Source organism: Pleurodeles waltl, chromosome 1_1 (genome assembly GCF_031143425.1).
Source record: "Pleurodeles waltl isolate 20211129_DDA chromosome 1_1, aPleWal1.hap1.20221129, whole genome shotgun sequence".
NCBI lineage: Eukaryota > Metazoa > Chordata > Amphibia > Caudata > Salamandridae > Pleurodeles > Pleurodeles waltl.
In genome coordinates, this window is record NC_090436.1 from 270709612 (window position 1) to 270722522 (window position 12911).

General features: G+C 45.1%; 1 long non-coding RNA gene across 1 annotated transcript in view; it reads left to right on the forward strand.

Moving 5' to 3' along the window:
- The first annotated feature begins 212 nt into the window (after nt 1–212).
- LOC138246850 (uncharacterized) overlaps nt 213–12911 on the forward strand; it is a 164174-nt gene continuing 151475 nt past the window's right edge. Inside the window, exon 1 of the long non-coding RNA XR_011194336.1 lies at nt 213–317. This is a non-coding gene — a long non-coding RNA (uncharacterized lncRNA). The remainder of the gene's footprint in view (nt 318–12911) is intronic.

Genomic DNA, 12911 nt, shown 5'->3' on the forward strand with positions numbered 1-12911 from the left:
CAGGAAGTAATTAATAATGACTCATAAAGAAATATGTTTGAGTTATGCAATGAGTATATATTATCAAAAAAAGACATGCGATTTATTGTGTGCTCTTAACATTTCAAAAATCTCTGGCCTGCCCTTGCACCTGCGCCAGGATTACTGTTATATAAGCAGAGCTTGGATCTAAGCGACAGTTTTCCAGCAGATCAGATAAATACACATGACATCGGAAGCCTGAAGGTTAGTGTTTCCCAGCTCTCGGTCTGACGCTCAGACACCCCAAATCAATTCTGCTTCAAGCCGGACGAAAATGAACCTCTAACTTTCTCAAGGTAGAAGGATGAACGTATATTTACAACTTAAAAATCAATACAGTCTGAAATTGAGCACCTTCTAGTTTATTATGTTCCTTGTATACCGGACGTTAATTATGATTTACAGTCGATTTTTTGAATGAGTGCATTGTGCATTACTGTTTGCCAATTCCAAAGTCTAAGGTCTTATTTAATTTTGCTGCACCAGAATGCAGAGCATAATCAAAATGCGACCTTCAGCTTTAATCATATAAACAGTTAACTTGCTTACTTTAGCTTAGAAACTGATGTAATTCATCATAAGATCATAAATATTGTGTCAAACCGCTAACTAAATCAATGAAAATAAGTTATTGAAAAATAATTTGCTCATCTGAGCTCTTCATATAAAGGCAAATTTTCCTACCATGGAGAGTCTTGAGTTTGTGAGAGTTATGCCAATGTAATTTCTTAATTTATCATAATAAAATGTACTAAATGAAACACAAAGATAAACACATAGGGACTCAGCACCGCCAGTGCATCATATTCTTTTACACTTGGGTGGCTCAGTGTGCCTGCCCATATTTTCATGGCCTTGTAAATATAGCCCTCTTTCATGCATAACACTGTATGAAAGAGGAGCTCCATGGGTGTTGCTGTTGGTGTTCCCATGCAACACCCATGGAATCTGATGCATTCCTAGTTTTACAAGGCTGGGAATGCGTCAGATTCCTACGCCACCTCAGGGGTGGCATTAAAGTGGCGCAACAGGAGAAATAAATTATATCTCCCTGTTTTATTTATGTGCAGAAAGGTGTCCATTCCTGCACATAAACAATCACCCCTGCAACACAGGCATCCTTGTACCATGGTCCAAGGGTGCCTGCATTGGCGAAAGACTGCCAATTGTATGCCATTGCAGAGCAAAGTACAGGGATGCATCATATTTCTGTAAATTCGACGCATCCCTGCACTTTTAAAATGATGCTGCGTGGCGCAGCAAGCTTGCTTACAGCTCCACGCTGTGTCATTTCCTTCTAAATGAGCCCCATAGTTTCTTCTGGAGAAAGAATATCTGTTATGAATTAAAGAAATCTACTCAATGTTAAACATAACCTAAAGAACAGAGCAAAACAAATCAGTAGCAAGATAAAAACAAAAATGAGTCATCATTTCCCAAACCTTTTAGTGTACCCAGCTAGAAGTAAGGGCCAGAACATGTGGCTCTCAAACACACAGGCTTTGTAACCTAAAAACTGCAAGCTGCAAAGTACAGTTGAAAATGTCTTTCCAACTTTGCACCTTAGTGTGAATTTGAAGGTAGAGAGTGCATTAAAGGGGCATCTATTTCCTCTGCTCAGAAAAAATCCAAATCGAAAGAACCAGACACAGACCCTCCAATGATGAAAACAAAATGTTTATTGCATGTCCGCTATTGCACATTTCTGCAGGTGAAGGCCTTGATCACATGACATGCCACAATCATGACCACCATTTTTAAAGTGCAACTCAGTGCAGAAACATAATCAAAATATTTCCCACCCGAAATACAATTTGTAAAAACATAAAAGAAACGTTTCAGAGAACATCGTTACTTCACAGTGCACATGATCTTTGAGATTTCGCAATCACCATGTTTGTGAGTTAAAAATATTTGCATTTGTTTCACTCAATTCATACAAATTTTTATTGGTCACAGCACCTCCACATTTGCACCTTTTTTTTTTTTACAGATTACATAATAATGAATATACAATATGCCATAGATAATTGCTTTCAGTTTTTACCCCAAAAAACCTATAAAAATATAATTTCATTTAAGGGCCTGAAAAGAAAAAATATGTTTTTCTTCCTCAAAAGTGCAAAAGAAACTGTATATTTTCTTCGAAGTGGCTCACTAATGTCATTCCCTAGTGGGTAATTGGACTAAACTGCTTAATTCCCATAACACACCAAATCAATGAAAATTTTATTTATAACATAGCTTTCCAAAATAAGGTATTCTTAAAACCCCCAAAGATCACTGAACAACCCACCTAATGAAAAGTGATTGGGTTCATAGAATTCAATGCAGATCACACTTTTGTTCTAATATTATGGAGAGGCTACAAAAGTACATAGTTCTTCCACAACATTCAAACCTTTTGGAGTTTTAAGGGCATATTTAAGAAAAGTGGCACTGCACCCCAGTGCAGCACCACTTCCTTTGCGTCCCTTAGCGATCACTTAACACCATAATGTGTGTACCGTATTTAACATAGGGAACACGATGGTGGTAGTTAGGGAACTAGCGTCAAAACTTTTGATGCTAGTTTGACCCTTTGCAGGATTAACATAGTAAAAATGTGACGCTTCTGCAAAGCACCTAGAGGCCCATTGAAAATAATGGGAGTCTCATTTTAATGGCAGCTCTGTGCAGGTGTTAAAAATGCTGATAAAATGGTGCAAAGAAATCTGTTAGATTTCTTTGCCCCATTTTTTTTGGCCCCCCTAATGGGGGAACACCACCCCTTGCATACATTATGCATGGTGCAGGTATAATGCGATGCAAGGGGTTACAAAGTGGCTCAATGCTTGCATTGCGCCACTTTGTAAATGTGGCGCATGGAAAAAGCCACTTTAGCCCGCCTTAGCGTAAAAGAATGGTGCTATGGTAGTGCTAAAGTGCAGCTTGGAGCTCTTAAATATGCCCCCTAGTGTCTAATTTTATTTTGTATCTACACTCAATCTCAACTTCATTTCTCTGTTTCCTTTCTTTGATGTGCCCGGACTGAGTCAATCACAAAGTATCTCAAACCTTTTTCATCTCCATTGTGGAACTTGGTAATATGCCTGGCAACTGGATAAGTAAAGTCCCTGTTGATTATTGTGCACAAATGCTGCAATATTTACCTGAACACCTGCAATTTTGTGCTGCCCACATATTTATGAACACATTCACACTTTAGAACATAAACAGTAAATTCTGTTTTGCAGTGGTAGGGACCTTTATCTTGATTGTTCCCCTACTGAAAGGTGCTTCCACTTTGTCCATACCAATCCTATGCTTGCAGGCTTTACACCTGTGACATTTGTGGAAACCTTCTCCAATTAACCAAGAGGAAAGTCTACCCACTTTTGGATTATTAGACACTAAAGTATCTCTCATAGACTCTGTCCTCCTAAAGGTAATATGAAGACTTCTATGAATGGTGGGTCCAAGTATGGAATCTACTCTCAACAGATTCCATTGTTTAATCAAGATAGCTCTTACATCTTTGTGTCAGCACTATATGTAGTTATCATTCTCACTTGGGAATCATGATCTATCTTTTGTTTCTCTTGTGCAAACTAAATTGATTCCCTGCTCTTATAGGTTTTTTAATGTTATGTAAGATGCCCACCTCATTTACACCTGAATGGGCTGTGTCTTGTCTCTACACAAAGGGCTGCGTACCCCCGTAGTTAGTCTGGAGCCAGGGTTTGGAAGTCAGGGCATCTGTACACTTCAAAATCACACCTCTAGAAGATTCTCCCCACTTCAACAGTGAATTAAACAAGAACCTCAGACACCACTACTACAGAACACTTCCCAACCCATGGACACTCTGCCAGAAAGATGGACTGCTGTTCTGCCACAAAGACTGACACTCCACTGACTGCTGCTCTGAATGAACTGCTGGCCTGCTCTGCTGACCTGCTGCCCCCTTGCCTGGGGAAGAAGAACTGGACCTGCAATCCATCTTTAACCCAGGTACCCAGAGTGACTCCAATGGCTAATCTTCTGGCCTCTTGATCTAAGCCTCAAAGACACAAAAGGCTCCCCAACCTGCTCCTGGACCCTTCTGCAGAAAGTTCCTGACCTCCAATAGGTGCCTCTCAGGTCCTGGACCCTTGGTGTGGCTCATGGGCTCTTAAAATCAAGCCTTTGGGCTCTTTGTGAATGTGTTTGCACCGGATCCATGCTGCTCTCACTGAAATTCAGTGCCCTGTGGACCACCACCACAAAGCACCAGCCTGACCAGGCATGACACCAGGCCTGCGCTTCACACTATGCTGACCACCACCCCTAACACTTCCCCTGCTCAATATGTCCCTCTCCAATGTGAACTTGGACTCTTGGCACAAAACATAAGAAGGTATCAGGACCATACTTGACAAAAGCGAAACAGCGGCCCTCATCCTCCTGGAGCTCTCGGCCGCGTTTGCCATCATCTGCCACCGTCTGCCACCACACCTTACAGTGGTCTTTAAACTTTTTAATGCCGTGCCCCCCCAGTTGAAAAATAAAAATAATTGGGCCCCCCTCAGAATTTTTCACAATTGTTTTATAAAAATGGCAATGTTAAAATATGTCTAGACCTATTTAAACATTGCAGTTAAGTACTGTTACCTTTTTAAAAATGCAATAACAAGCTTCTGCTTAACACAAAGCCATGTTATCTCGATAATGCTTCTTTTAGCCAGTGTCTGGCGCCCCCCCTGGGATCACTTGAGGCCCCCTAGGGGGCCTTCCCCACAGTTTGAAGACCTCTGCCCACGCACATGCCTCAACGACGCAGGGCTCGTGACAGAGCCCTGGACTGGATCTCCTCCTTCCTCACCGGCAAAACTCAGAGAGTCCACCTCCCTGTATTCCCCTCTGAAGAAACCAAAATCCTCTGCAGTGTACCCCATGGATTGTCCCTCAGCCCAACGCTCTTTAACGTCTACATGGCACCGTGCAAACATCACCCGAGCTCACAACCTCAACATCGTCTCATACGCCGATGATGCTCAGCTGATCTTCTCCCTAACCAAGGACCCCGCCCCCACCAAAACCAACCTCTACAAAGGAATGAAGGCCATCGCCGAATGGATGAAGAACAGCTGCCTGAAACTGAATTCTGACAAAACTGAGGTCTTTATCCTGGGCTCCACCCCCTCGACATGGGATGACTCCTGGTGGCCTTCCACTCTCTGAGCCACTCCAACACCCACCGACCATGCACGCAACCTGGGATTCACCCTGGACTCATCACTATCAATGACTCAGCAAGTCAACGCCGTCTCTTTCTCCTGCTTCAACACCCTCCACATGCTTCGGAAGATCGACAAATGGATCCCCACTGAAACCAGAAGGACGGTCACCCAAGCCCTCATAAGCAGCAAACTAGACTACAGCAATGCCCTCTATGCAGAAACCACGGCCAAGCTCCAGAAAAGAGCGCAACGCATACAGAATGCCTCCGCACGCCTCATCCTGGACATCCCCCGCCACAGCCACATCACAGTCCACCTGAGAGACCTGCACTGGCTCCACGTCAGCAAGAGAATCACATTCAAACTACTCACCCATGCTCCTAAGGTACTACACAACATCGGGCCAGAATACCTCAACAGACAGCTCTCCATCTACACCCCGACATGACAGCTTCGCTCTGTTGACCTTGCCCTCGCCACCAACAGAACAGAACAACTGTTGGTGGCATATCTTTCTCCCACCTCACCGCCAAGACGTGGAACACTCTTCCCACCCACCTATGACAGACACAGTATCTACTTACCTTCAGGAGACACCTCAGGACCTGGCTGTTCAATCAGTGGCAGCCCCCCCATCAGCACCTTGAGACCCTCATGGGTGAGTAGTGCGCTTTACAAATGATTGATTGATTGATTGAAGGTAAACCTTCAGTGGGACTAATCAGGGACTGTATCTGAACTGGGCTCTGTTGTGGTTGGCCTGATCTTTTTACCTTGACCCAGTCCAGCATGCCCAGATAGCCGTGGTTGGGGCTTTCTGCTTTTAGGTGCTATTTTAAAGTTTATTCTTTAAAAATTCATTACCCCGGATCAACTGATTGATTTTTGGCATTTTGGTTGTTTCATTTATTAAATTTTGCTCTATTTTTCTAATTTGGCGTGGGATCTTTTTTTTTGGTGTTGTGTTTTCACTGTTTTACTGTTTGAAATGTTGCACAAATACTTTACATATTGCCTCCAAGTTATGCCTGACCTGCTTGTGCTTTACCCTGACTATGATTGTGGTTGCGGCTTGACCAGGAATCATAACCCTGTCAACCAGTAACCCAATTTCTAGCTTGGGTTTCTCATATTATTATTGATATGAGTATATCAAATAGACATGGCCATTGTGTTTTTCCTAGAATTAGAGATGTGAACAATGGTAAATGTACACATTTAAAATGTTAAGTTGACACAAATTACTCAAATAACATAAACACAAATGATTTAGATGTTCAATGCCAATCTGTTACAAAAGAAATATTGCCAGACTAAGATAAGAAATTTCAAAAGACAAAATATAAGCGATAAAGCTTGGTGGTAAATCTGTTAACCAAGTTTATGGCTTAATTTATTTTGAATTAAAAATCTGATGAAATGTTTCCTCAGTAACAAAATAGAGCATTTGGCAGTTCCTGGATTGGGAGTCTAGAAACAGAATGGAAGTTAATTAGAGGGGAAATCTGCATGAGGCAAGCAAATACCAGTGAGACAAAGGGCCCAATATACCTATTTATACCTGTCTATAGACCAGAATGAGCAACTTGCACACCTGCAGTTTTGCAAACTTGTATACAACATAAGTATAAATACATTACCACAAACTGTCAATACGCAGGAATTCCAAAACTGTGTGTTTAATAAATATTAATCTAGCAGACCACAATTTACAATCCCCTGGAAATGACTTAGGCCCTCATTACGACTTTGGCGGTGTCCGGGCAAGACTGCCGTGCAGAATACCACCACCATACCGTCAGTGCTGTATCACGAGTCACAAAGAGAAAAACGCCCAAATGCAGCCACAAATGTAACACCGCCAGTCCGACTGATGTCGAAAGAATAACTGTCTGACCATCAGCCCCACCACGCTGACACCATTCTGTCCACCTCATTAGGTGTCAGTTTCATGGCCAGTGCTCCATGCATGGTGGGACACGATTGGCGGTTTGCATCGCCGCGGTTCAAATAGGTACCGCTAATAGTAGGCAACACCACATTGAATAGTTTGGCTATCCCACACATGTTTATGGCACTATTAAACACTCCCCCACACACACCCACAATCCTCTGTGAATCCTAAGAACAGCTTACATAGCGACAACCCATTCACACAGATCCCATACACCACAAGCACCTTCACACTGCACACTCAGCACACAGCACACAACTGCACGTTTTGCACTAGGCACACACCACACTCACACACCAACATCACAACCCACCTGCACTCACATCCAAACACCCACATCCTACTAACCACCCCACACTACACCCTACACGCACTACACCCCACACACTACATGGCACGGCAAAAGTACCCATGTTTCACTGACTATGAGTTGAGGGTCATGATAGATGAATTTGTCAGGGTAGAGCCACACCTTTTCGGAGCCCAGGTCCAGCAAACATAGTTGGCAAGGAAAACAAAGTTACGCCAGAGGATCGTTGACAGGATCAACTCAGTGGGCACACATCCACGCACAAGGGAGGACATCAGGAAGAGGTGGAACGACCTATGGGGAAGGTGCCTTCCAAGGCATCCAGGCAACAGATCGCCCTGAACAAGACTGGCAGTGGACTCCACCTCCACACCTTGAGTTAACATCCTGGGAGGAGAAGGTCCTGGATATCGTGCATCCTGAGGGCCTGACTGGAATCATCGGAGGCCTCGACTCTGGTAAGTCAGCAACACACCCCTGGCACCAACCACTCCTGCCCAGCATGCGTCCCCACCACCCATTGCTCCCCAATCCATCCCACAATTCTGCACCCCCCAGGCATCCCACGCTCCTCCCCTGCATGCCCCACCACCCCACTGCCACCATCCCCACACAGTCACCCCCTAATGGACAGCTAACAGGCACAATGGCTAGCACCACAACTCCCACAATGCAACACTCCCTACACATCAGAGGATCACAGTCCCACTTCACAGTGGAACACCTGCATGGCAAACCATACCGCATGCCCACACCAACTGGCAACCTCAACTGCGTTCCAACACATGTCAGTGATAGCAATGTTATCCACTATCCTCAATCCTTAATGGCATATGGAAACAATGGCACAATCCACATCCCCCAAACAATGTCTGCAGTACTGCAGCTTTAATTGCCATCACGGGGAAGCAAGTCAGGCTAGACTATGCATCAGACGATGTGGCTAACAAATACATCTCCAAAATGGAACTCACTCTCTTTCCATCCACAGGTCCAGCTGCCACTGCCAACCTCTAGTAGATGACAGGCTCAGACAGCACTCCCCAGGAATAAGGCCCCAGTGGATGTCTGGACAGTGATGACTTGCCTGGCCCATCAGGGATGACTGGTCAGTCCATACCCAGCAGCCCCACCCTGAGCACATTGGACTCCCCCTCCCATGTGGCAACTACACGGCAGCCAGCCTCACGTCCCCAAACCAGTGCCCCAGGAACGTGTCAATCAGAAGTGTGCCCCACAGTACAGGGGCCAGAGTCAAGGGCACACACTCATTGAAGGTCTTGGTACTACTGGGATTGGGAACACTGTGCCAGGGGTAGTGGGAGGGGCCCTGTGATCCAAGGGATGGGGCAGCCACAACAACAGATTTCCCAGGTGGTCCTCTCCAAAGTCCTGGGTGCAGACCGACAGGGCGGTGAGCTCTGAAAGTCTGTGACGCTATTTTGCTAAATTTTTTAATGCAGATTGATTTTTTGTTTCATGATTTTATGTGATTTTAATGTGACGCTTTTTTTTTTATATGTTCATTGCTGGGGGTTGCTGATATATATATATATTTTTTTATGCTAGCTTTTACACTTTTTAAAAGTGAGGGAGGGGGTCCTACCTTTTACTCACTTTAAGGGTGGGTTGAAGCCGGTTTGTTTGAGGCGGCACAACTCCGGCCGGTGCCTCTGTCGGTTTTCGATCAAGCCGGCAGAGTTGCGGCCGCCATTTTTCCTCTCTGAAGGTGGGAGCTTGACCGCCATTTTTGGAAGGGGGTCAGCGGTCTAGCTTTTCCCCAGAGCACTTTGTAGGGGGTGCATAATTTCTTTAAAACGCGCGATGTGGCGGGTGCGCGCAGCGGACGCACCGCTGGAGTGCCACAGTCAAGCCCGTCTGCACCCGTCCGCGCCAGGTCAAGTCATAGGGCCTCTCCCTGTGTCCCTTCACTTGTTTTGGAGTCCATCAGCCCCAGGATCAGTTACACCTCGGAGGAGGTGCAGGCGCTCAGACCCCATAGGGATAAGGACTGTAGGGTCTGCACAAATCTTAGTCTACACACATGGCTCTGTTCTACTTGTCCATGGGGGTTCCACTCTAAGGCAGAAAGTTCCATACAAGGGCTTAGACCTTCAACAGAGTTTCTCTACACTAACTGCAGATCCTTGGCTGCACATAAATTGGACATTAATATACTTTTAACAGAGTTGAATCCTATGGCGCTGTTCCTTACAGAAACCTGGCTGCACAATGGCTCTAACTTGGATGTTAACTTAGCTCTTCCTCCGGGTTATTTGATCGCCAGGGTGAATAGGGGGATCTCCAAAGGGGGCGGAATTGCTATTATATATAAGGAAGGTTCTAACCTAACTCATCAGCCCTTATATTTAGCTGAAGGGGAAGGGATGTCCTTCTCCCTTGCCATCAGTCCCAATTTTACTTTATCAGGGATTTTGCTCTACCGTCCTCCGGGCTCCCCTGACAAATTTTTAGAGTCACTTTTAGATTTCACTGCCAATGCCATCTGCTTAATACCTAATTTCACTATTGTAGGTGATTTTAACATTCATGCCGAGGACCGAGAGTCACCCAATACCAGACGTTTGTTAGATGAGATGGAAGCATTAGGCTTGGCGCAACTGGTAAAGGGCCCCACTCATGAGAAAGGTCACACCATAGACCTTGTTTTTAGTAATTTTTCCATTTTAACTTGCAAACTACCTATCCCTTTGGCTTGGACGGATCACTCTCTGATCACTATTGTTCTAGTTATGAATGTTTGGAGAGATAAGTTCAAACCGTGGGCTCAGGTTGGGAGACAATGGAGCAAGCTTAATGCTGGTATATTTTTAGCCACCTTGGAAACTCTCAAACCCCAACTGTTAGATGGCAGGGAGCTTAAAGCTGAGGTTTTCAGTGAGTGGATCATTGATAGCTTGGACAAAGTTCTTCCCAGTAAAAATAAGAGAGGGCCGTGTAGGAAGGCGACCGCTATGTGGTTTACACCCGAACTGTCGATCACTAAAAAGGAGTGCAAAAAACTAGAGCGAGTATGGAGGAAACCCCATGATACAGCTGTTAAGGAGGCCTACTAGAGAGCCATCAGGAAGTATCATGTTGAAATTAAAGCAGCACAAGGCGCTTATTACCAACTTAGAATTTAAGAAGCTTCGGGCTCCGCCAAATAAGTTTTCCAGATTCTAAAGGAGATCCTCCATACACCAGCCGAAGGGAATTCTAAGGATGCCTCCTTAGAATACTCCAATCAATTAGCTAATTTCTTCCAAGATAAGATTTTAGACATCTATGCCAGCTTTGGCAATAATAGTCAGAGCTTGGTAGAAGATGAGAGTCTGACTAATGATAGTACAGCCTCCATCTCTCAATTTATCCCCTTCTCGCAAGACAGTGCTCTGGCTCTCTTAAATACTCTTAAATCAGGTTCCCCCCTCGACCCTGCTCCCCATAAGATTCTGGTACAGGGTGCTAAAGTTATAATGCCTGTACTTACAGAGTTGCTTAATGCATCCTTAACCAAAGTCCACGTATACAAGACCTGAAAACATGCGATAATTAAGCCTCTTTTAAAACAATCCACCCTTGATCCCACTGTTTTGAGTAATTACAGGCCCATCTCTCTGCTACCCACCCCGGCCAAGATTTTGGATAAGCACATTAACTCCCAACTCTCTGTGTTCTTGGAAGAAAATAGTCTTCTCCATCCCTCCCAGACGGTTTTTCGGGTCGGTCACAGCACGGAATCTGCACTCATTGCAGTCTTAGAAAGGGCCAGAATGAGTGTCGATCAGGGTCTTACCACAGTTGTAATTATGCTGGATCTTAGTGCAGCTTTCGACACTGTCGACCACCAGGTACTAATTGGGAGGTTGAGGGATGTTGGCATCTAAGATCTGGCGTTGGCTTGGTTCACATCCTTTCTAAAGGATAGAACCTTCCAGGTGTTAGACAGATCTCACCTATCAGACGTACTGCAGAGTAAGTGCGGGGTACCGCAGGGTTCCTCTTTGAGCCCGACGTTGTTTAACATTTATATGGCCCCTCTAGCCGCATTGGTTGAGTCCTTTGGTCTGGCCATGGTATCATATGCCGACGACTCCCAACTGGTGGTATCTTTCTCGGCCAATGAAACACTGGAAGGCTCTAGATTATCTTCCTGCCTTCATGCGGTATCTGGTTGGATGATTAATAGTAAATTGAAACTTAATGAAGACAAAACCGAGGTGATGATTGTAGGCCCGGAGTCAAGACTCGGAATCCCGCATCCTCTCCCATTAGTAATGGATGACTTCCCTCCACCTAAGAAGCAGATTAAAAGCCTGGGGTTCTGGTTGGATCCAGCTCTGACAATGGATATTCATGCTTAACATCTATGGGCTACCTGCTTGGGTCTTCTTAGATTATTGAGAAAGGTGTTTCATATTCTTCCGGTATTGGCCAAAAGACTTAGGGGGTTATTCCAACTTTGGAGGAGGTGGTAATCCGTCCCAAATGTGACGGATTTACCACCAGCCGTATTACGAGTTCCATAGGATATAATGGACTTGTAATACGGCTGGTGGTATATCCGTCACTTTACCGTCACTTTTGGGACGGATTACCACTTCCTCCAAAGTTGGAATAACCCCCTTATTGTTCAGGCCACAATCTTATCCAGGCTTGATTACGGAAATTGACTCTTTTTAGGATCTCCATTATATGTCAAGAAAAGACTACAAAGAGTCCAAAACGCAGCAGCTCGCCTGATACTTGATATTCCAAGATGGATCTCAGTTCGGGCTGGCCTGATCTTGTTGCATTGGCTGCCAATAGAAAGGCGGATCGAATTCAAGGCCCTATGCCTGGTGCACAGGTCCCTCCATGACAGGGGTCCTCCGCTCCTTAAAAATTTGATTATTTTCTATAGGCCGAACAGAGACCTTAGATCGTCCTCCTCTGCTCTAGCCAGAATTCCCAGAGTCAAGAAAAGCAAATGGGGTGGGTCCACTCTATCTTTTCTCGGAGCCAAGCTATGGAACTCCCTTCCTGTTAGGTTGCGTCTGATGAATCAGGAACTGATGTTCCGCAAGGCACTCAAAACCTGGCTTTTCTAGTCCCCTCTCATAGTCTCTGTTTTCTGGCCTGTCGTGTCCATGAGTTCCATTAGCGCTGGGAAACCTGTTGGTAGCCATGCGCTTTACAAACTGCATAACATAACATAACACCAAACCCAGGACACGATGGGCCACATCCTCGTGACCATGCAGTAGAACCAGAGGCAGCAGAGGGAACACCATCAGGAGACCATGCAGCAGTGGCAGGCCCTCAATGTCACCATAGCCACCATTGCAGGGGTGCTGAAGGAACTGAACAGCATCCTGCGTGACTCTTCCACACACCAGCAAACCCCTTCCCCTAACCACATCCCAACAGAGCCCTCCACTAC